The sequence below is a fragment of the Coregonus lavaretus genome (genome assembly GCF_964263955.1).
Source record: "Coregonus lavaretus genome assembly, chromosome: 28".
NCBI classification, from domain to species: Eukaryota; Metazoa; Chordata; class Actinopteri; order Salmoniformes; family Salmonidae; genus Coregonus; species Coregonus lavaretus.
Window position 1 is genome coordinate 15,725,632 of NC_140015.1, and position 24,953 is coordinate 15,750,584.

At 40.5% G+C, this 24,953-nt stretch overlaps 1 long non-coding RNA gene across 1 annotated transcript in view; it reads left to right on the forward strand.

The window, feature by feature from the left end:
• Nucleotides 1–147: 147 nt before the first annotated feature.
• LOC311103315 overlaps nucleotides 148–24,953 on the forward strand; it is a 32,538-nt gene continuing 7,732 nt past the window's right edge. The window contains exon 1 of the long non-coding RNA XR_014610076.1: nucleotides 148–458. This is a non-coding gene — a long non-coding RNA (uncharacterized lncRNA). The remainder of the gene's footprint in view (nucleotides 459–24,953) is intronic.

Below are 24,953 nucleotides of genomic sequence, written 5' to 3' on the forward strand. Positions count from 1 at the left end.
ACTGTAGATTCTGACTGATACAGACAGCATGGCTGAGAGATAAGACAAACCTGGTGCAATGAACCTGTGCTGGCTGAAAAGTAACAATGGCATTTTGAAATGTATTACAAAAAGAGATTCAACTTTGTACTTACATTGTGCGTAAAAGCTCAGTATTAGAGTTGTTAGATATTTTTTTGTCTGAATTTTGTCTTGATATCAGTGCACCTTAGCCAATCATTATCCCAGGTATAGGGAAATGTAGCTGTTTCTTATCTCACAGCAAATCTGGGGGTTTGTTTTGGTATCTGACCAATTGACCAGCAAACAGACTCTGATGTAGCTGGGTTTCGTGAACTTACTGGACTACCCAGAACCGGACATGTGCCTAAGGACGACCAAATTCAGAAAAATCTAACAGAAAACGTGACAATTGGCTCGACAATCCTGGACAGACTGGCGGTTAAGAATAGACATGGGTATGTTGTGTAATGCCTTCTCTAATACTGGCAGGCATTAAATTACATTGTTTTGTCACACTGAACGTTTTAGTTGTTAAATTATATCCTAAACCTAGACTTAAGTAGGTATAGCAGGGTTTTAAGACACAATGTCATAATGTTGACACAGAACTGTCACCTTAGGCTTAGTTCTGCGTTTAGCTCACCAAGTTTCTCGTTTACATGATGTCACTGTTTCATGATAGTGAACAACATGAGACTTGCCTGAAGGTGCTAGAAAGATAAAGCATCCCTAATATTTAAGCAGTGTGTTTAATGTTTATAATTGGTGATGCTATTCACTTCTTTCACCACTAGAGAACACTGCTGCTCTGTTATCGAGGCATATGAGACATGTTGAAGGAATTCAAAAGCTCACTTTCTCTGAAAGAAAATACCCTTCAGCATACAATCCAGTTATCCCAATCTGTTTGCAGATGTTTACGTGTTTTGAGATATTGTTTTCCTTTGAATTAGTCCAAAAAGTTAGCCATCTTACCACATACACTCTGTCATGGCAATATTTCATTCAAGTTTGATTCAGAGCTTCCATTTCTGCTCTAGCAGAGGAGGCCCTTGTTTGCTACAGTGTGGTGTCAAATTAGAATAATATGGAAGAACATTGTTGAGTTTTATGCTGTTAGAATGATTAATGAGCATTCGCAAAAATATATACCAGCTTATTTACTTATCCTCTTTTTAAGAAATTAAGGGAATAGGTCTCATGAAGGAGTGTAGATCCCTGTACCGGAGGGAAATCTGCCATAGTAAGTCTTTAACAATTCCTGCTCCCCAGACAAACACCTCTGATTGGCTCACTCCCCTGCACTCAACCAGACACAAAGGTTCCCTTCCCAGGTCTGTCAGCACCAGGGGAACAGGAGGCTACATAGTGAGTGACAGAGCCCCAGCTGCAGTGGCAGTGAACGTAGAGCAGTGTCTTGGGCTCTGCCGGGATTCAGTGTTTATATACAGGAGGAATAGATCAACTCCTCAGTCACATAACTAGCGGTGGAAAACTTTAGAACTTCCTCAGCAGTGGTGAACAGGCCTGAAGGGCATGGTGTAAGTGTGTGTTGGAGGATCCATGCTGATAGCTACAATACATCATCTTCCTTCTCTTTGTGTTGTTCCTTCTTCTGCTTCTCCTGTCTGCTGCTCGTGACTGTCTGTCAGAGAATGAACGCCCAGAGGGGCAAGTTCTCTACTGCCTTCCAAATTCTATCCCAACAGTAGAGAATACTGCCTACCTCCGTTAGGCTAACTGTTGTGTAATCGTGCAGGCTGACACTGTTTTGATTGCTGATTATGGTGCATCGCTATGTTATATTTCACGATACTAGGAAAAATAATATTTTGGCCAGTTGCACTCACTTCTTTTTCACAGCTGCCTTCTTATACAGATTGTAGGCTAAAGACATTAGATGTGTTTTTTCTATAGTGCAGGGCTGTCTAAGGTAGCCTAATGGCACAAGTTCCTTAAGATCACATGCGACAGCCATATTGTATGAAATCTAGCATGTCGTCTTCCCTGGGATTACATATGCTGCTGGCATATTGGATTCTCCAGATATAGGGAGCAGATAATAGGTATAATTTCATAAAAGAACATTGCCATTCCTCCGGGTACTTTTGCATGAATATTGCAAGAGATGACATCAAACCCAATCCACTGACTAGTGAGAGGGGGCATGGAAGCTTAAACAAGTAATTTATTTATACAGGCTATGTATGTAGAGGGGCTGAAGTCAAGGAATGTGTCGTAAAAAGTTGGTTTGCAGTAGGTTGTTGCCTACAACTACACAGGTGAAGTGGAACAAGCTTATTTCTATTTCACAGTGATAGAACAGTACTGAATGAAAGTTAGGCTAGCGACTTTGTGTGGAGCCGTGGGAGACATAGGCTAAGAAGAGTTTATCTCAAGGGAATATGAAATAACCATGCAACTTTTTCATTATTTCAGGGATTCATTTTATTATCTTTTTTATTTTTAATTTTTTTATTTATTTTTTTTCCGGGGGGAATGGATCAGCTTAATATTGTAGATAGATTGTATCTTCTATCAATGTAATTGTCTGCATCACTTCCAATCCCCCATGTTTATTTTTTATTTTTTATATATATATTCCCCTTTATTACTTTTCAACCCCACCATCCTTTCCCTACTTGGAGTAAATTAGTGAACAACAACGCCCAGGCCTCTACTTCCGGTCTATACTTACTATCTACACCTTATGGACAGAGTTAATTTTACAATAATTCTATATATATATATATATTATTTTTTTTATATTTTTTTTTTGCTCCTGAACTTCTTCTACTCTCAACCTCTCCGATCATTTTCATGATGTCCATCCGGTTTGCTTCTAAATGCCATATCTTTCTAACTGTGCTCTTTCCCAAAAGCTCCCAACATACAACCTATATACTTATTATGGACACAGTATGCTTACATTATTAGCTATCTTTGTTATTATTTGTTGTTATTTGTTATTAGTCCCATCCTTCAACTCTATTCAATACCTCCCATCTATCTCTTAACACCATCCATATAGGATTTCTATTTGCCATATATATTTCAACCGTACTGTGATGTTTTACAAAAGTTCTGAACCTTTCTATTCTCATTGCTTCTACAGATTGTGAATTAAAAATAAACATTTTTGCTAAAAGTATTATTATATTATTGATTGATTGACTATGACTTTTCAGATCACCCAGTAATGCTATCTGCAAGGTTAGTTCCAGGTAAATATTGCAATCCTTTAGCCATTCCTGGACCTGTGTCCAAAAACAAGCTACAAATGGACAGAACCAAAACAAATGATCTAATGATTCTGTCTCTTCACAGCAAAATCTGCAGAGCTGGGAAGATTGTATCCCCCATATAAATAACATTCTATTGGTAGCAAGAATTTTATATAATAATTTAAATTGAAAGATTCTAATTTTTGAATCCGGTGTCGTTTTGCGTGTCAGTTCATAAACACTATGCCATGGGATCGGTACGTCAAAGATCTCTTCCCAACTATTTTGCAATCTTTATGGGACGGCTGTCAATCCTTTGGTCCTTAAGTGAAACTGATATACTTTTTTATTTATCACAGTTTTCCTTAACCAATTATGTTCTTTAATGCAAGGCCGACAGACAAGTTCCTTACTTTTCTCCCCCTTCAACTTTCCTCTTCCACTTTTGCGGTAAGGCTGCAATTATTTGGTTGTAATTTTGGGTAGAGCAGACATTTCCATATGTTTTTGTTAGCTGCATGTGCGACATAACTCCACCAGTCCTACCGATGATATCATTTACGAAGATTATACCTTTTTTAAACATTCTGTCAAAAAATAAAGGTTTTTTGTCAATTAGTATATTTGAATTTAACCACAATATTTGTTGCATTATTTGTTCTGTCGTTTCTGGAGGATTAAATTGAAATTGCAACCAACTTTCTATGGCTTGTTTTAGAAATAGTGACATTTGGGAGATTATTTCCTTTTCAAATAACTGAAAGTGAGAGGTTGTAATCTGAATAAAGGGAAAAAGGCCTTTCTTGAACAGTGGGTGAGACAATCTTACTAATTTGCTTGAGAACCAGTTCGGATTTAAGTATAACTTTTGGATGACTGAAGATTTTAGTGATAGGTCTAATGCTTTAATATTTAATAATTTCTGTCCTCCGAATTCATATTCATTATATAAATATGCTCTTTTAATTTTGTCTGGCTTGCCGTTCCAAATAAAATTGAATATTTTTTTCTCATATAATTTAAAAAACTGTTTGCTAGGCGTAGGCAAGACCATAAGCAAATAGGTAAACTGGGATAATACTAAAGAGTTAATCAGGGTGATTTTTCCACAAATTGACAGGTATTTTCCTTTCCATGGTAGTAAGATCTTATCTATTTTTGCTAACTTTCTATTAAAATTTATTGAAGTGAGATCATTTATTTCCTTTGGGATATGTATTCCGAGTATATCCACATCACCATCAGACCATTTTATTGGTAAACTACATGGTAATGTAAAAATTGTATTTTTTAGTGATCCAATACGTAATATAGTACATTTGTCATAATTTGGTTTTAATCCAGAGAGGTTAGAAAATGTATCTAGATCCTCTATGAGGCTGTGGAAGGATTCTAGTTGTGGATCTAAAAGAAAACATGAATCATCTGCGTACAATGACACCTTTGTTTTTAAGCCCTGTATTTCTAATCCTCTGATATTATTATTGGATCTGATTTTAATAGCTAACATCTCGATGGCCACAATAAATAGATATGCCGATAGTGGACAACCTTGTTTCACTCCTCTTGACAGTTTAAAACTTTCGGAGAAATAGCCATTATTTACTATTTTACACCTAGGGTTACTATACATGATTTTGACCCATTTTATAAGAGATTCTCCAAAATTGAAATGCTCCAGGTTGTATTATCTTGTTACAAAAAAGTATTTCAATCGACGCAGAACATGAAATAATCCCCTCGAGAGATTAAATATTATTCTCCAAAGACAAGAATCTTCTGCCCTCAAGATAAGAGTAATCTTCCCTGAAGATGTAAGATTATTCACTTGAAAAGGATGTTCCTGTAAAATTGAAAATGATGACCCAACCTGTCTCAAAATGGAGAGAAACTGTCATAAAGGGCCATGATCCCCATCTGAAGCAAGGGTAAAGCATAATGAAGCTGTAGCACAGAAAATACTTTGTAGGAATGAACTAACCTGTATGATTTTAAACACATGAATCAGTAAACATTACTTTGAACCACTGGTCTGCTGTTGAGATGAGTCCATATCACACGCCATCTGTTGGGTACATCCCACTATGCCTATAGGCATTAGATGAGACCTGCAGGCCTCAATTTCAAACGAATGGACTTATTGGCACCAATGTTCCCTCTAATGTTTTGGGGCACTGAGCAAATTTCAGTTCTTGTGAGCGAAAACTTGAATTTTGTGCAATTTCCGGCGCGCGTTTATAGTGAACACTGAGGCTGTACCCTTACAGTTTTAGACGGTAGACAATAGGCTATTGTGGCTATTGGAGCATAATGTAGGCCTACCAACAAAACCAGTGGAGCAAATCACATAAGATTTTTACATGGAAAAAGCTTTTGATTTCTATGATATAGCCTACAGTAGCCTATACAGTGAGGGAAAAAAGTATTTGATCCCCTGCTGATTTTGTACGTTTGCCCACTGACAAAGACATGATCAGTCTATAATTTTAATGGTAGGTTTATTTGAACAGTGAGAGACAGAATAACAACAAAAGAATCCAATATATAACAAAAATGTTATAAATTGATTTTCATTTTAATGAGGGAAATAGTATTTGACCCCCCTCTTAATCAGAATGATTTCTGGCTCCCAAGTGTCTTTTATACAGGTAAAGAGCTGAGATTAGGAGCACACTCTTAAAGGGAGTGCTCCTAATCGCAGCTTGTTACCTGTATAAAAGACACCTGTCCACAGAAGCAATCAATCACTCAGATTCCAAACTCTCCACCATGGCCAAGACCAAAGAGCTCTCCAAGGATGTCAGGGACAAGATTGTAGACCTACACAAGGCTGGAATGGGCTACAAGACCATCGCCAAGCAGCTTGGTGAGAAGGTGACAACAGGTGGTGCGATTATTCGCAAATGGAAGAAACACAAAATAACTGTAAATCTCCCTCGGCCTGGGGCTCCATGCAAGATCTCATCTCATGGAGTTCCAATGATCATGAGAACGGTGAGGAATCAGCCCAGAACTACACGGGAGGATCTTGTCAATGATCTCAAGGCAGCTGGGACCATAGTCACCAAGAAAACAATTCGTAACACACTACGCCGTGAAGGACTGAAATCCTGCAGCGCCCGCAAGGTCCCCCTGCTCATGAAAGCACATATACAGGGCCGTCTGAAGTTTGCCAATGAACATCTGAATGATTCAGAGGAGAACTGGGTGAAAGTGTTGTGGTCAGATGAGACCAAAATTGAGCTCTTTGGCATCAACTCAACTCGCGGTGTTTGGAGGAGGAGGAATGCTGCCTATGTCCTGTCCCCTTAGTGTTTTTCTGCTAAGGGGACAGGACAACTTCACCGCATCAAAGGGACGATGGACGGGGCCATGTACCGTCAAATCTTGGGTGAGATCCTCCTTCCCTCAGCCAGGGCATTGAAAATGGGTCGTGGATGGGTATTACATCATGACAATGACCCAAAACACACGGCCAAGGCAACAAAGGAGTGGCTCAAGAAGAAGCACATTAAGGTCCTGGAGTGGCCTAGCCAGTCTCCATACCTTAATCCCATAGAAAATATGTGGAGGGAGCTGAAGGTTCGAGTTGCCAAACGTCAGCCTCGAAACCTTAATGACTTGGAGAAGATCTGCAAAGAGGAGTGGAACAAAATCCCTCCTGAGATGTGTGCAAACCTGGTGGCCAACTACAAGAAACGTCTGACCTCTGTGATTGCCAACAAGGGTTTTGCCACCAAGTACTAAGTCATGTTTTGCAGAGGGGTCAAATACTTATTTCCCTCATTAAAATGCAAATCAATTTATAACATTTTTAACATGCGTTTTTCAAATAAACCTACCATTAAAATTATAGACTGATCATGTCTTTGTCAGTGGGCAAACGTACAAAATCAGCAGGGGATCAAATACTTTTTTCCCTCACTGTAACTGGATGGAGGCAATTTTTACAGTTAATAAGAACAGAGGCCTTCCTTCGTGATACACAATAAAATTGACTCCCGGTTTGCAGTATGAAAACGTCTGACAGATACCTATCCATTCAAGAGCTCTGAAATGTCCAACTGTGTGAGCCAAATCCATTTGAAACATTTGAAACATTAGTGACTGAAATCATGCCATTCAGCCTCATACACCTCTTGGGAGGTAGATCATGGTGTGATGAGAATGATTGTCACTCTATGTATGCTCTCTCTTTCATGATTTCCCTTTGTTAGTACCACGCCAAGCTGATTGCTGGTCAGACTAGAAAGGAGATCCACACAACCCTATTCAATTAGGAACCCTATTCATTTGGGAATTGAATTGGTAAAATGTAGCCCACCTTGAATCCATGTAAGCCTTAGCGAATACATTTCTCACATACAATTTCATATCCCTGGATGATTTTCAAGCCTTGTCATGCTCTGTAACCACCATGCTTCTACCCCTGCATTGCTTGCTGTTTGGGGTTTTAGGCTGGGTTTCTGTATAGCACTTTGTGATATCTGCTGATGTAAAAATGGCTTTATAAATACATTTGATTGATTGATCGATATAAGGTTTCAAACCCTCTGTTTCCTAGGCATTCAGTCAACCTTGATAAAAAAAACTCTGGAGTCCACACAATGCAAACTCACCCAATGGCTGATGGTAGATAGGCCTATCTGTACAAAGCATTGAGGGTTGATATTAAAATGTGTTTTTATAAGTAGGCTAGACTGATTGAAATGTTCATTAGCACATTAGCAGCTGATTTGATCTTTAAGCCTCATATCTGAATCCCTCCAGACCTACTAGTCAGGACATGCCCACGATTACTCATACTGTACCTCTACTCATCAATACCCAGAATGTCTGTTGAATACAGGAGGCTTCGTTGCTCTCTGCCTGTTGGATGCATAAAACACAAAATGTTATGCTTAGATAAGCAGACCAATTAGACTGTAAAATTGCAAGACCAATTTATGTCCTTTTATTCAATAGTGTCTTATGCTCATAGGCCATGAGTAATTCTGGACAAGCTGTGTTCTATGTTGAATGGACATATTTTATAGCCCTGATGGGTATGGTACATGGGTTGGCAAGCAAGGTATGTGTCTCAGGGGGAGTTGGGATATGCCAAAACCCCACATTTAACACTCGTACAGGTTACCCACTTGTACATGAAGCAGTCCAAATAAATAGAAGGAACCCCTCTTTGGCCTTTGATAAAAGTCTATTAAAGAGTCATTCGTTTTGCGAGAATCTAGCCTCTAATAACAGTGTTCTTATCTTACCTCTGTCATGGTGCTGCAGTTAATGGAATAATCTTTTTCATTAGAGCAACTTTTTGTTCCATTGTCCACGAGAGCCATCTCCCATTTAATATAATAATATATAATAATACGATAAATAATATATCATACTATGCAATTTAGCAGCCACTTTTATCCAAAAGGGACTAACAGTCATGCGTACATACATTTTACATATAGGTGGTCCTGGGAATCAAACCCAAAATTCTGATGTTGCAAGCGCCATGCTCTACCAACTGAGTTACAGAGGACCAGATACATACCACATAATTACCTGATCAGTATGCTGTACAGGACAATGATAAATAATTATTAGGAAAATGTCATATGCTGAAGAGTGAATTTGCCAAACTTCATATAGACTGAGACATTTCCCCATTTTACACTCATTTACATACTTTCACACTTCATTAAGTAGACATGCTTGAGGTGCACCCTCATAGATACAACCAGTCGCCATTTAGTTGATTGGCATCCAGCCTCTGCTTACAACATACAGTGGGGGAAAAAAGTATTTAGTCAGCCACCAATTGTGCACGTTCTCCCACTTAAAAAGATGAGAGAGGCCTGTAATTTTCATCATAGGTACACGTCAACTATGACAGACAAAATGAGAAAAAAATATCCAGAAAATCACATTGTAGGATTTTTAATGGATTTATTTGCAAATTATGGTGCAAAATAAGTATTTGGTCAATAACCAAAGTTTCTCAATACTTTGTTATATACCCTTTGTTGGCAATGACACAGGTCAAACGTTTTCTGTAAGTCTTCACAAGGTTTTCACACACTGTTGCTGGTATTTTGGCCCATTCCTCCATGCAGATCTCATCTAGAGCAGTGATGTTTTGGGGCTGTCGCTGGGCAACACAGACTTTCAACTCCCTCCAAAGATTTTCTATGGGGTTGAGATCTGGAGACTGGCTAGGCCACTCCAGGACCTTGAAATGCTTCTTACGAAGCCACTCCTTCGTTGCCCGGGCGGTGTGTTTGGGATCATTGTCATGCTGAAAGACCCAGCCACGTTTCATCTTCAATGCCCTTGCTGATGGAAGGAGGTTTTCACTCAAAATCTCACGATGCATGGCCCCATTCATTCTTTCCTTTACACGGATCAGTCGTCCTGGTCCCTTTGCAGAAAAACAGCCCCAAAGCATGATGTTTCCACCCCCATGCTTCACAGTAGGTATGGTGTTCTTTGGATGCAACTCAGCATTCTTTGTCATCCAAACACGACGAGTTGAGTTTTTACCAAAAAGTTCTATTTTGGTTTCATCTGACCATATGACATTCTCCCAATCCTCTTCTGGATCATCCAAATGCACTCTAGCAAACTTCAGACGGGCCTGGACATGTACTGGCTTAAGCAGGTCCCCCTGCAGGATTTGAGTCCCTGGCGGCGTAGTGTGTTACTGATGGTAGGCTTTGTTACTTTGGTCCCAGCTCAGTGCAGGACATTCACTAGGTCCCCCCGTGTGGTTCTGGGATTTTTGCTCACCGTCCTTGTGATCATTTTGACCCCACGGGGTGAGATCTTGCGTGGAGCCCCAGATCGAGGGAGATTATCAGTGTTCTTGTATGTCTTCCATTTCCTAATAATTGCTCCCACAGTTGATTTCTTCAAACCAAGCTGCTTACCTATTGCAGATTCAGTCTTCCCAGCCTGGTGCAGGTCTACAATTTTGTTTCTGGTGTCCTTTGACAGCTCTTTGGTCTTGGCCATAGTGGAGTTTGGAGTGTGACTGTTTGAGGTTGTGGACAGGTGTCTTTTATACTGATAACAAGTTCAAACAGGTGCCATTAATACAGGTAACGAGTGGAGGACAGAGGAGCCTCTTAAAGAAGAAGTTACAGGTCTGTGAGAGCCAGAAATCTTGCTTGTTTGTAGGTGACCAAATACTTATTTTCCACCATAATTTGCAAATAAATTCATTAAAAATCCTACAATGTGATTTTCTGGATTTTTTTTTCTCAATTTGTCTGTCATAGTTGACGTGTACCTATGATGAAAATTACAGGCCTCTCTCATCTTTTTAAGTGGGAGAACTTGCACAATTGGTGGTTGACTAAATACTTTTTTTCCCCACTGTATGATAGACTTCAGTGTTCTAAACACAAGCCCCTGGTGTTACAGATTTAACTGCAACATGGAGTGTTATACTTCCCTTTCAGTCTCTCTCTGTTTTCAGATCCTTTTGTATTACAGTATTTTGCTTCTTGATGAGATTAATTTGTCACAGCAATATTGAGTCCCCAGTAGGTTTTTCATATGAGGCCAAATGAGTGCACATAATAGCCTACAGTATGAATTTGCATACTGCCTATAATGACAAAGGAGGGGGCATTCACATTTCCAAACTAACAGGAGTGGCCACTTAAATGCTCAAGAGTTTTTAAGAGACTGATGGAGCAGACAGAGCCCCATGGACACTGTTGCTGTTGGCAGGTCTAATGAAACCCTGGATTGTGTGTATTTCCATACGTAATGAGCTACGATTCTTCTGTGGGACCCATGACAGCCACTTGCCCTATTGTCAGCCATTAAATAACCATGTAATAAGCAGCCAGTGCTTGGGGGATCCATTAAGAGCATGTTGTCTAGAGCTTTTACTCAGTCTGATAACCCTAGTCAGCCCTTCCCCATTACCAGATTCCAGAGCTGTACCACTGTCCCCTGTAAACACTAAGCATCCACATAAAACCTAACAGCTGCATGTGTTAAACAGAACCTTGGAATGAAGTGTTTTATAGGCTGAAAACAGCCTGACAGAGCAATAACACCACAGACTATATAACTTCCCACCTTCTGTATTTGGTGCAGTGGGCCTTTGGGGCATACAGTACATGCTGTCAGACCCTCCTGTTGGACTCATTTGTTGCATGATCTGCTATGAGCATGGGGGACGCAGCACAGCAGTTGTGCCCAGCCCTGGGGACAGTCACAGCTAGGAGAGAGCCCTAGGGAAACACTCTCTCGCTTCCACATCAGCGACCTAAAGGATGCCCACCACATAGAAAGCATCCTTCCCCCTAAGATACAAAGAAGACCTGTTTTCTTTCCTTGCCACTGTTATTGCTGTGGTTGGATTTAATTTAATTGTTTTCTTCTGTCCTTGCGTTGTCATAAAAGTGTGAAGAAAACAGTGTAGCTTCACCAGTAGAATGAAGCCTTTGTAGAAGACAGAAGAATCGGAAGAGTCATGTCATGGCATTCAACAAGGAATAGCTTGGGATATAAATAGGCCTATATATAATACATTTTTAGTTTGTTCTTTCTTTTGCACTCTTTTGAGTTTAGTGCTTGCTCGTTGCTCCTGCTTTGTTCAAACGCCGTCGTGTGGTCTATTTACTTCGTAAAGGATAGTAAGACATTAGGTCCAAAGTTTAAGTAGCAGAGAGTGGGATAAGTTGAGCCGAAGGGGTAAGTTAATAATATAATAATAAGTTGAGCCTCCCTTGTTTGTAGAAAACCATACACAAAACCATACACAAAATGAATCATTTGACCAAATCTTTAGGAAGAGGTCATAATTTAATGGAGTCTGTGAAGGAAGAAACCACATGGAAAAAGTGGTAAGCAAGCTAGGTCCAAAAAACTGATTTTCACCAAGTCAAATGAATGGATTGTGTTAGAGGTTTCATGATGCTTGTATCTAAACCAAAGTAGATACTTTAAAGATTGTTCTATACATCAGTTGGGGTCTCTATAAGCTTCAATATGAGGTCCTAAACCTAGCATGAAAGTGCATCCTTTTAGCTGTGTGGGTTAATATACCGGTAGTCAAAATGTTTGCCTTGGGCTAAGTTGAGCCAATGGCCATGGGGTAAATTTAGCCAATGGTTGAGCCAATGGGAAGTTGAGCAAATTGAAGTGTTTTCTTCCCAGGCGTAATGCAAGGCATTATCGCTGGGATATGAGGTAACAACAGGGCATGGCCTATGTTAAGTGTTAAAAAAAAGTACAAAGTGTTTGTTAGGTGTTAAGCCTGTATTAAAATATGCATAAAATGATTAAAATACGAATTAGCAATTGTTATTGTGTTGAATTGTGTTTGGGAAATAAAGATAGACATGGTTTAAAAAGGTAGTGGTAATATTTCATTCAGTACAGAAATGTGTAGGCGGCTTAACTTACCCTGTCCCATGGCTCAACTTACCCTATACCTGGGGTAGGTTTTGCCAAGAGACCACTGTTTTAGGACAAGCTATGTTTTTAAAACTGTAATGTTTACATTAATTCTGATTATTTCCTGGGATACACAACATCCTGAAATATATGTAGATATCTTTGTTAGAAAGAGCACTATATTTCCCTTGACTGAGTGATGCTAAATGTAAAAAATGGCTAAACTTACCCCAATCTCCCCTATGTCAATTTTTCTATAAATAACTTAAAATAATGAGTAATAGGAAATAACAAACAGTTACAACATACACAGTGCTCTGAGAAATGAGGAGTCCTATACAGACAGCAAGACCAATGTAAAACCATGGGGGGGGGGGGGACTTTTCTTGTTCTGAGAGTCTCCTCTCATTCTGTCAGTGTTGACTTTGAATGCCCTCAAAGCCCATTTAACCATTTCTCTCTCTTTTGTCACGCAACACCACCACCAGGCCAACATTGCCATCCACTGTTAGGAGGTATAGGGGGCATCTTTATGTTTCTTATTTTAAATTAGAATACCATCTAAGTGACTCTCGCTCCAATATCGTGTTAAGGAGAGCTGATCTAAACCCTGGCATACAGTACCACCTCAGTCCTGCTGACAGTTAAAGACCCCCTCCCTTCCCTCCCGCTGCCCTTGCAGCGCTGTCACCCACCTATAAATACCCCTTCTCAGCCCCCTTCCAGTCCTGGAGAGGAGAGCTCCAGGAAATGAGAGATGTGCGTTGGCTTTGTCTTGACATCTGGAAGGCACCGGAACTCAGCCATTCAGATCGTTGTGCCCTTATTGGCGCTGATCGTTGTAACCACAGCAAATCAACGCAGCTGATGACCCAATTAGGCCCATCGAATCGGCCAATTAGCCGTTTGGGAGAGGATACATCCCTGACATCTCTTCTTGCTCTCAGACCCCAGGAGACGGGCAGTACAGGGATTGATTTAATTTGCAGCATGGGAAAGTAGAAACGCCTGATTAAATATTTATTACTTCTGTGTTATGTTTCAAAGCATAGACTACATAATGCAATTGACCAGGATAAAAAGTAATGTGTTAATGTCAATAATAAGCAGATATGACATAATAAACCAGTATGGGCACCGCCTGGAATAGAGCATCATATTTGCAGCTCTCTTTCTGATCTGGAAGTACCTTGGAATTATGTCAACACCTGTACATCCTTAAAGAAAAGCTGTAAAAGAAGGCACAGACTCTGATCTGACTTGTGTCAAACATAAACTATTTCAGCGCTTGCTTCCGCAGCAGGAAGATAAAAATGTGTACCTGCCCAGAGGCTCCAAGCCTCATCATGGTCCATTCAGTGGTGGAACTTTGTTCTGCTCTCCACATCTGACTTGACAGACACTGGTTCACTGTTTCCTGTGGTGCTACTTTTTGGTGTAACACCCTTGAGATGAGACTGATACACAGAGAGAGTAGCTCTCTTCCCCCTGTTCCACCCTCAGGCTGGTATCGCAGTAGGGCTGTGATGTACTGTACTGTACTGTACTCTATCCCCAGTGGAGTATCTGCTTTGCAGGATGGGGCTTCCATACCTAACAGGGCCAGTAGTTTCATTCAATTTTACAGTAGAGGACTATTTCAGTGCAGTGGGCAGTTGTTAGAAGATAATAATACATTATGCAGATGTTGTTATGGACACAAGTGATATGGTTTACATCAGTAATGATTAGCCTATACCCTACATTTGGACAGTGCCTTGCAAAAGTATTCATCCCCCTTGGCGTTTTTCATATTTTGTTGCATTAAAACCTGTAATTTAAATTTGATTTTTATTTGGATTTCATATAATGGACATACACAAAATAGTCCAAATTGGTGAAGTGAAATGAAAAAAATAACTTGTTTCAAAATATTATAAAAAATAAATATCGGAAAAGTGGTGCGTGCATACAGTTGAAGTCGGAAGTTTACATACACCTTAGCCAAATACATTTAAACTCAGTTTTTCACAATTCCTGACATTTAATCCTAGTAAAAATTCCCTGTCTTAGGTCAGTTAGGATCACCACTTTATTTTAAGAATGTGAAATGTCAGAATAATAGTAGAGAGAATGATTTATTTCAGCTTTTATTTCTTTCATCACATTCCCAGTGGGTCAGAAGTTTACATACACTCAATTAGTATTTGGTAGCATTGCCTTTAAATTGTTTAACTTGAGTCAAACATTTCGGGTAGCCTTCCACAAGCTTCCCACAATAAGTTGGGTGAATTTTGGCCCATTCCTCCTGAAAGAGCTGGTGTAACTGAGTCAGGTTTGTAGGCCTCCTTGCTCGCACATGCTTTTTCAGTTCTGCCCACACATTTTCTATAGGATTGAGGTCAGGGCTTTGTGATGGCCACTCCAATACCTTTACTTTGTTGTCCTTAAGCCATTTTGCCACAACTTTGGAAGTATGCTTGGGGTCATTGTCCATTTGGAAGACACATTTGCGACCAAGTTTAACTTCCTGACTGATGTCTTGAGCTGTTGCTTCAATATATCCACATCATTTTCCTTCCTCATGATGCCATCTATTTTGTGGAGTGCACCAATCCCTCCTGCAGCAAAGCACCCCCACAGCATGATGCTGCCACCCCCGTGCTTCACGGTTGGGATGGTGTTCTTTGTCTTTCAAGCTACCCCCTTTTTTCCTCCAAACATAATGATGGTCATTATGGCCAAACAGTTCTATTTGTGTTTCATCGGACCAGAGGACATTTCTCCAAAAGGTACGATCTTTGTCCCCATGTGCAGTTGCACACCGTAGTCTGGCTTTTTTATGGCGGTTTTGGAGCAGTGGCTTCTTCCTTGCTGAGTGGCCTTTCAGGTTATGTCGATATAGGACTTGTTTTACTATGGATATAGATACTTTTGTACCTGTTTCCTCCAGCATCTTCACAAGGTCATTTGCTGTTGTTCTGGGATTGATTTGCACTTTTCGCACCAAAGTACGTTCATCTCTAGGAGACAGAACGCGTCTCCTTCCTGAGCGGTATGACGGCTGAGTGGTCCCATGGTGTTTATACTTGCGTACTATTGTTTGTACAAATGAACGTGGTACCTTCAGGCGTTTGGAAATTGCTCCCAAGGATGAACCAGACTTGTGGAGGTCTATAATATTTTTTTTGAGGTCTTGGCTGATTTCTTTTGATTTTCCCATGATGTCAAGCAAAGAGGCACTGAGTTTGAAGGTAGGCCTTGAAATACATCCAAAGGTACACCTCCAATTGACTCAAATTATGTCAATTAGCCTATCAGAAGCTTCTAAAGCCATGACATCATTTTCTGGAATTTTCCAAGCTGTTTAAAGGCACAGTCAACTTAGTGTATGTAAACTTCTGACCCACTGGAATTGTGATACAGTGAATTATAAGTGAAATAATCTGTAAACAATTGTTGGAAATATTACTTGTCATGCACAAAGTAGATGTCCTAACTGACTTGCCAAAACTGTAGTTTGTTAACAAGACATTTGTGGAGTGGTTGAAAAACAAGTTTTAATGACTCCAACCTAAGTGTATGTAAACTTCCGACTTCAACTGTATGTATTCACCCCATTTGCTATGAAGCCTCTAATTACCTTCAGAAGTCACATAATTAGTTAGATTGCACACAGGTGGACTTTATTTAAGTGTCACATGATCTGTCACATGATCTCAGTATATATACACCTGTTCTGAAAGGCCCCAGAGTCTGCAACACCATTAAGCAAGGGGCACCACCAAGCAAGTGGCACCATGAAGACCAAGGAGCTCTCCAAACAGGTCAGGGACAAAGTTGTGGAGAAGTACAGATTAGGGTTGGGTTTGAACATCCCACAGAGCACCATTTTAAATCTGTTATTAAAAAATGTAAAGAATATGGCACCACAACAAACCTGCCAAGAGAGGGCCACTCACGGACCAGGCAAGTAGGGCATTAATCAGAGAGGCAACAAAGAGACCAAAGATCACCCTGAAGGAGCTGCAAAGCTCCACAGCGGAGATTGGAGTATCTGTCCATAGGACCACTTTAAGCCGTACACTCCACAGAGCTGGGCTTTATGGATGAGTGGCCAGAAAAAAAGCCATTGCTTAAAAATAACAATAAGCAAACAGGTTTGGTGTTCGCCAAAAGGCATGTGGTAGACTCACCAAACATATGGAAGAAGGTACTCTGGTCAGATGAGACTAAAATTAAGCTTTTTGGCCATCAGGGAAAATGCTATGTCTGGCGCAAACCCAACACCTCTCATCACCCCGAGAACACCATCCCCACAGTGAAGCATGGTGGTGGCAGCATCATGCTGTGGGGATGTTTTTCATCGGCAGGGACTGGGAAACTGGTCAGATTTGAAGGAATGATGGATGGCACTAAATACAGGGAAATTATTGAGGGAAACCTGTTTCAGTCTTCCAGAGATTTGAGACTGGGACGGAGGTTCACCTTCCAGCAGGACAATGACCCTAAGCATACTGCTAAAGCAACACTTGAGTGGTTTAAGGGTAAACATTTAAATGTATTGGAATGGCCTAGTCAAAGCCCAGACCTCAATCCAATTGAGAATCTGTGGTATGACTTAAAGATTGCTGTACACCAGCGGAACCCATCCAACTTGAAGGAGCTGGAGCAGTTTTGCCTTGAAAAATCCCAGTGGCTAGTTGTGCCAAGCTTATAGAGACATACCCGAAGAGACTTGCAGCTGTAATTGCTGCAAAAGGTGGCTCTACAAAGTATTGACTTTGGGGGGGGGGGGGGGTGAATAGTTATGCACACTCAAGTTTTCAGTTTTTTTGTCTTATTTCTTGTTTGTTTCTAAATAACAAATATTTTGCATCTTCGAAGTGGTAGGCATGTTGTGTAAATCAAATGGTACAAACCCCCCAAAAATTCATTTTAATGCCAGGTTGTAAGGCAACAAAATAGGAAAAATGGCAAGGGGGGTGAATACTTTCGCAAGCCACTGTAAGTCAATGCAATACTGATTTAAGATTACAGTGACTAAGGCTTTACGTAGATATTGATGCTTTGCCTTTTGCTATCTGTTTATGAATACTCAAGCATGGGCCTTATGACAATGTTTAGCTGATCATTCCGTCAGTAGAGGATGCCTGGATGTTCTTTAAAAGTGCTTTCCTCTCAATCTTATATAAGCATGCCCCATTCAAAAAATTCAGAACTAAGAACAGATATAGCCCCTGGTTCTCCTCAGACTTTACTGCCCTTGACCAGCACACAAACATCCTGTGGTGTACTGCATTAGCATCGAATAGCCCCCATGATATGCAACTTTTCAGGGAAGTTAAGAACCAATATACACAATCAGTTAGGAAAGCAAAGGCTAGCTTTTTCAAACATAAATGTGCATCCTGTAGCACTAACTCCAAAAAGTTTTGGGACACTGTAAAGTCCATGGAGAATAAGAGCACCCCCTCCCAGCTGCCCACTGTACTGAGGCTAGGAAACTATCACCACCGATAAATCTACAATAATCGAGAATTTCAACAAGCATTTTGCTACGGCTGGCCATGCTTCTCCAATCCAAAGTTAAATCTAGAATCGGCGTCCTATTTCGCAACAAAGCCTCCTTCACTCATGCTGCCAAACATGCCCTCGTAAAACTGACTATCCTACCGATCCTTGACTTCGGCAATGTTTTTTACAAAATAGCCTCCAACACTCTACTCAGCAAATTGGATGTAGTCTATCACAGTGCCATCCGTTTTGTCACCAAAGCCCCATATACTACCCACCACTGTGACCTGTACGCTCTTGTTGGCTGGTCCTCACTACATATTCGTCGCCAAACCCACTGGCTCCAGGCCATCTATAAATCACTGCTAGGCAAATCTCCGCCTTATCTTAGCTCATTGGTCACCATAGCAACACCCACCCGTAGTATGCGCTCCAGCAGGTATATCTCACTGGTCATCCCCAAAGCCAACACCTCCTTTGGCCGCCATTCCTTCCAGTTCTCTGCTGCCAATGACTGGAACGAACTGCAAAAATCTCTGAAGCTGGAGACTCTGATCTCCCTCACTAACTTTAAGCATCAGTTGTCAGAGCACCTTAACAATCACTGCACCTGTACACAGCCCTTCTGAAATTAGCCCACTCAACTACCTCATCCCCATATTGTTATTTATTTTGCTCATTTGCACCCCAGTATCTCTATTTGTACATCGTCTCTTGCACATCTATCATTCCAGTGTTAATACTAATTGTAATTATTTTGCACTATGGCCTATTTATTGCCTTACCTCCATAACTTGCTACATTTGCACACACTGTATATATATTTTCTGTGGTATTTTTGACTTTATGTTTTGTTTTACCCCATATGTAACTCTGTTGTTGTTTTTATCGCACTGCTTTGCTTTATCTTGGCCAGGTCGCAGTTGTAAATGAGAACTTGTTCTCAACTGGCTTACCTGGTTAAATTAAAAAATTTAAAATAAAATTATATGATTTTAGGTTTATATGTGGAAACATTTCCACAAAATGTGTGATCTAGGCCTTTATTACTCATGTATGAGCGGAGAAAAATACTGGTCAGCAGAGCGGACAAAATACTCCTCAACTCAGGAGGATTATTTTACTTCCATTTTATATATATGTTTTGCTGTAGCAAACTGGCTCAAATTAAGATCCTACGTCTATATAGTGTTTCTTTTAGTATCTGAATAATATTTGTTCTCCTGTCATCGAATAAATGACAAACAAATTTTGAAAGACTATTCTGATAATAGTTACGGTACTAGGTTATAGTTTGAATGTTCAATGTGTGTCTATATTTTTTGTGCACTTTAGATGCTTGTCTCAGTTTGTAAGTCTCTTCACACATTTTTGTTAAAGGAGTGAGTCACTGAAAATATGTAATTTTTTCACTTCAAAGAATGAAATGAATTACAGGTAAAGAGAAAGAAGGTTTGGAAATTACTTTAGACTTTGAAATTACACAGGGTTAAGGGAACAACTTCCCTTCAAAGATGTGTGATATTTTGAATGTAGGGTGTGCAGGGCAATTGAGAAAAAGTGTTCCATGAAATTGAATTTGGTCACAGGCAACTTTCAGATACCTATGGTTGAAGTTGCCCGGTCATATTTACCGCTCTTGCTCAGTAATTCCAGGTTTTAGCTCTCTCCGAGTCTGTTATCACTACGAGTGACCTGAACGTCTTGGATTTCTCATCAACCCGGACAGGCAAGAGGACTATTCTTATTCAAACCAGACCTGAGAGAAGACCTGATTCATAAAACGTTGTCTGCACCCTATATTTAGATTGAAATAGAACAGAATACAATAGGACAGGAATCAATTCCAGTTCAGTCATACATTTATTCAGATGAGTTATCTCAGAGAGTTCTGGAAGGACATTTGCATTATGGGTAGGCCTATTTCAAGCATCCCAAGGTGTGTAGAGCAATTTCAGAAATCGCTCATCCTTCTTTATCTACCAAGTGAAGTGTGTCTGATGGGTGTACCTGGACGTATGACCATTATTAAGGCCAGCTGTTTAAAAAAAAAAAAACATATGGGGGATTGGAAGTGATGCAGACTATTACATTGATGGAAGTTACAATCTATCTGCAATATTAAAGCTGATCTACCCCAAAAAAAAAAAAAAAAAAGGCCAGCAGTTTATTCAATGAATGAGTAAGTAAATGAGTGTGCATGCTGATATGGTTGGCATTATTTCCTCTCTTTTCTCAATAAAGAGCCACTCCTAGATGCCATTTGGAATGCTCTCTATGGGGAAGATTGCTTACCATTCAGTATACATTTAAAAAGATAGAGGGAAATTCAATTTCAAACCAGTCCTTGCATTTGCTTGTCTTCTGTCCTTCAGCTTAAGCCATTTCAATCCATTGCTTGTTACCAGTGTCATACCTTACGTCAGAATCAATCTTGTTCCTACATGTTGATAATAGATTTTGACAGTTGGAGATATATTCCTGGAGTGAGTATCCCTTTGGCTTGCAACCCAAGCTGACGTGAGTTGTAAAATGACAAGGGTGTCTGTGTGACAGGGTTATCTGATTCATGTCACAAACACTTAGTTTACATGTGGCATCCCTCTATGATTGGCACCCAGCCAAGAGAGGCAGCCAACCAAGTAAACGTATCATGTTCCTATGGCCAGTAAGGGTCGGACTGCTCTAAACCATTTCCAGTTCAGCCAGGACATGAGGAAATACAACAAATGAACACTTATTTTTCTTTTTAACACTAACACTTATTCACTAACACCGGAGGATTGACTGACTTACACAGAGCAATGGAAACTCGTTTAGCGCACCAGTAAGACCATTTTAGCCCCTTTTAGCCCAATGTACTGAAGTGAATCTGATATGCATGCACTGAGCTGGCGAATCACTTAACATGCTTGTCCTGTCAGTGAGAAGGGAACCTCTGAGGAGTTATAGAGAGACACACTCACTAATGTGTTAGAGAACTAGGGACACTAGGGAGTCATGTCTGAATAGGTCAAATCACAGACAAGGAATAATTCAGAAATTGGCCTAATGCAAATACCTGTTCTGTGGAACCAGGCAGCACAGAATCCATGCTGTACACCAGTTGAATGATGATGTCAGAGGAAAGCCAGGGTCATCCCTTATCCCGGACCCTAATTATGATGACAGAAAAATATACAATTGGAGTATGACATTAAAGTCTCAATTCTTCAGTAGTTAAACATTGCTTAGACCAACGTTACTTATGTGTACTAGCCTATACACAATCAGCCCTGCCCTCCAAAGGGGTGTGCTGTTTCTAACACAGTTTTAGGGCTGTATCAGAGTTCAATCTTGCTATCGATTTTTCTGCATTCCTCGCTCCCTCTGTAGATAGCCTAATATTTGTTTTCATCATGTTCAATGCTGACATCAGTTCTCTTTAGACCCAGTCTTTGTCTCTCAAACAGTCTGTTTGAAAATGCAAAGCCATTTCCACAGAGATAGATGGATGACCATGTGAAAGGGAAAGTTGCCATTGATGTTACTGATAACAAAGTTCAAGTGAAGTGCAACCAGCTGAACATTTCTATCTTTAACACCCATCAATATGCACTCACGCACTCACGCACACACACACACAGGCTTTTCTTTTACACCTTTCATGTCTAAGTCAGCAGAGCATTGATATGTTTAAAGGCACATTGATCTGATAGACTTATCCAAGGACCACATCCCAGAAAATTGGTTCTGTCTCGCTTAAGTGCAGTAACTCAGTGGTTTTGATCCAGATTAAACTTTGAACAAATGTAATCTTACAACGTATTATTAAAGTTTCTTTCCAGTTGATTTCTGGCACTTTCCAGTCGTCTGTGTTCACTTTCTCATGCTATTTATATAAATGTTGTTTTGTTGTCAGAAAAAGTCTAATCCCCTCACCGAGGGTGGAAGTGCTTGATGAAAGCTTTGGTGGATAAGAATATGTTTGTAGGCTATCTGGGATTGTGTAGACCTCTTCCTGTCATTAGGCATGTGCTGCAGCTCTACAGAACACAAGTGTGAAAAAACGGTGAAGTTGCTCTAACTTCACAAATGGACTCAATGAGATTATAAAGATACGGTACACCAGGCACATTACAGGGTATTAAACATAGTACTTTATGGGTCAATATTCATTCCTCAAACGAGAGCTGAAACCACCTCAAATGCGCTATTATTCATGTGGAAATGGGTTGTGTTTCCAACACAGGTCTTTTTATTATTATTATTTTATTTCACCTTTATTTAACCAGGTAAGCCAGTTGAGAACAAGTTCTCATTTACAACTGCGACCTGGCCAAGATAAAGCAAAGCGATGAAAATAACACAGAGTTACATATGGGGTAAAACAAAATATAAAGTCAAAAATACAACAGAAAATATATATACAGTGTGTGCAAATGTAGCAAGTTATGGAGGTTTGCCATAGTGCAAAATAATTACAATTTAGTATTAACACTGGAATGATAGATGTGCAAGAGATTATGTGCAAATAGAGATACTGGGGTGCAAATGAGCAAAATAAATAACAATATGGGGATGAGGTAGTTGGGTGGGCTAATTTCAGATGGGCTGTGTACAGGTGCAGTGATCGATAAGGTGCTCTGACAACTGATGCTTAAAGTTAGTGAGGGAGATAAGAGTCTCCAGCTTCAGAGATTTTTGCAGTTCGTTCCAGTCATTGGCAGCAGAGAACTGGAAGGAATGGCGGCCAAAGGAGGTGTTGGCTTTGGGGATGACCAGTGAGATATACCTTCTGGAGCGCATACTACTGGTGGGTGTTCCTATGGTGACCAATGAGCTAAGATAAGGCGGGGATTTGCCTAGCAGTGATTTATAGATGACCTAGGTTACCATGTTAGCACAGGGAATTAGGGATTGGTTGTGGATGGGTGCCCCTGGCATGGCTGTCTCTATCCTGGCTGGTAGCCTGTGTGTGTGGTGGGCTGGGGGGACCAGGTGGAGGGAGAGGGAGAGAGGAGCAGGTAGGAGCCCAGAACAGAGCGGCAATATGGGCTACAGAGTCCTGCGGGAGCCGCTCTCACTGAGCATCCTCTCTTTGATCTCTTGGCTTATTAGCATCCCAGCTAGCAACTCCGGAACCTCCAACCATGATAATGAATATCCCTGCATCCCTTGTGGCTACGGCAGGGTCGTGTGGTACCGTGGCTCGGCTTGTCTGAACATATGCTTTCCCTACATACTGACTGTGTTGCTCCTCTTGTTCTGGCAGGGCTATTGGGGTGCTTCAGGCAGGCAGACAGGCACATTCATGTATAGTGGAAGAAGGTACAGTAATTATAGAAATCTTCATCATTATGTTTATTTGATGCTACACAGACTACATATGGAGATGTGCAATGGAATAAGGAAATGCCCTCTTTAGTGTTCACTTTAGTGTTTTAGATCTTGTTTGTAATGTCATATTGGCAGATCCTCAGATGAAACATAGTCAAGTTGGGGTGTAAGTTAGGAGAGGGCAGTAGTGAGAGTCGTGGTAGAGGCCTGTAGGCCCCAGAAAGTGGCAGTGCCCAGTGTCTGCCCTGGCTGGACTGCATCCTAACATCCTACCATCAGACCGGATGTGGTGCGTTGTTTTTGGCAGGCTGTTTTCTGAACAGAATGAATATTCAGGGCCACCGCTGTGTATAGAGAGGGATGCACTTGAATGAGCTAGAAGGGTTATAATTAATGCCATAGCGAGCTGGAAAATGATTTACTTTCTTAGCCTGTTTATCAAACGCAGCACTCCCCTCCCTACATCCCCCCTTCAGCTCGTTGCCCAGGGTGATGAATAACATTACATTAGGTTTTTACTCAGCCGACCCCCTCCTGGGTGACATAAAACACAGACCGTTGTTATGATTCCGTAACCCATTTATATTGAGTCCAAGGCTTTTAAACATAGACAGACCCAATCTTCTACCTTAAAAATGCACTATGCAGAAATCGCTCCGCCATTTCCTGGTTGCAAAAAGTATAATTGTCACGTCTCCTCCCGTTGCTCCCCTCCGGCGCTCTGATTCGCCGGTCTACTGAGCCACCGGTCTGAGCGCACCACCTCAGCAACACCGGAATGGAAACCCAACGCACCCTAATCACCTCCAGCGCATCTGCACCTCATCTCATCACCACCCCTATTTAGCCCTGGACTGTTCTGGATGATGTTGTGTGATTGTTTAGCTTCGTGTCGTTTACTCTATCTTTGTTATTTCTCTTTGTCATTGTTAAGTAAACCTTGACCTTGTAAATTCCTGTGTCTGCGTCCTGCCTCTTCGTATACTCAGTAATCGTCACACTAGTAGTTTGCCTAATTTCTGTTTATGTGACAAAACAAGCAAGTACGGTGTAGAGAATCATTGTACAATCTAAACCGCTTTGAAATATATTTTCCATAACCAAAAATATTGTATTTTCAGCTGTTTGAAGCTGGTGTACAAAACCAAACGTAAAACACGCATAAAACTAAACTTAAGCACGGGAAGCATAGAAATAGCGCACATAGAACATATCTACTGCTTCTTAGACTTGTTTTCAAAATTAGAATGACAGATCTAAAACTCACATTTCAATGTGAATTTGGTCGGGTTGCCCAAAAAGTTACAGATTGCAGCTTTAACATACACTGTGTGCACAATTATTAGGCAAGTTGTATGTTTGAGGATTAATCTCGGTCAATCCAAAATGTTAATAAACCTCAAACCTGAATATTTAAGAAAGTAAAAGTGAGATTTTGGCTTTCTTCTGATAATATCTATGTGTGCACAATTATTGGGCAACTATTAGTGTGCAGAATTATTATGCAAC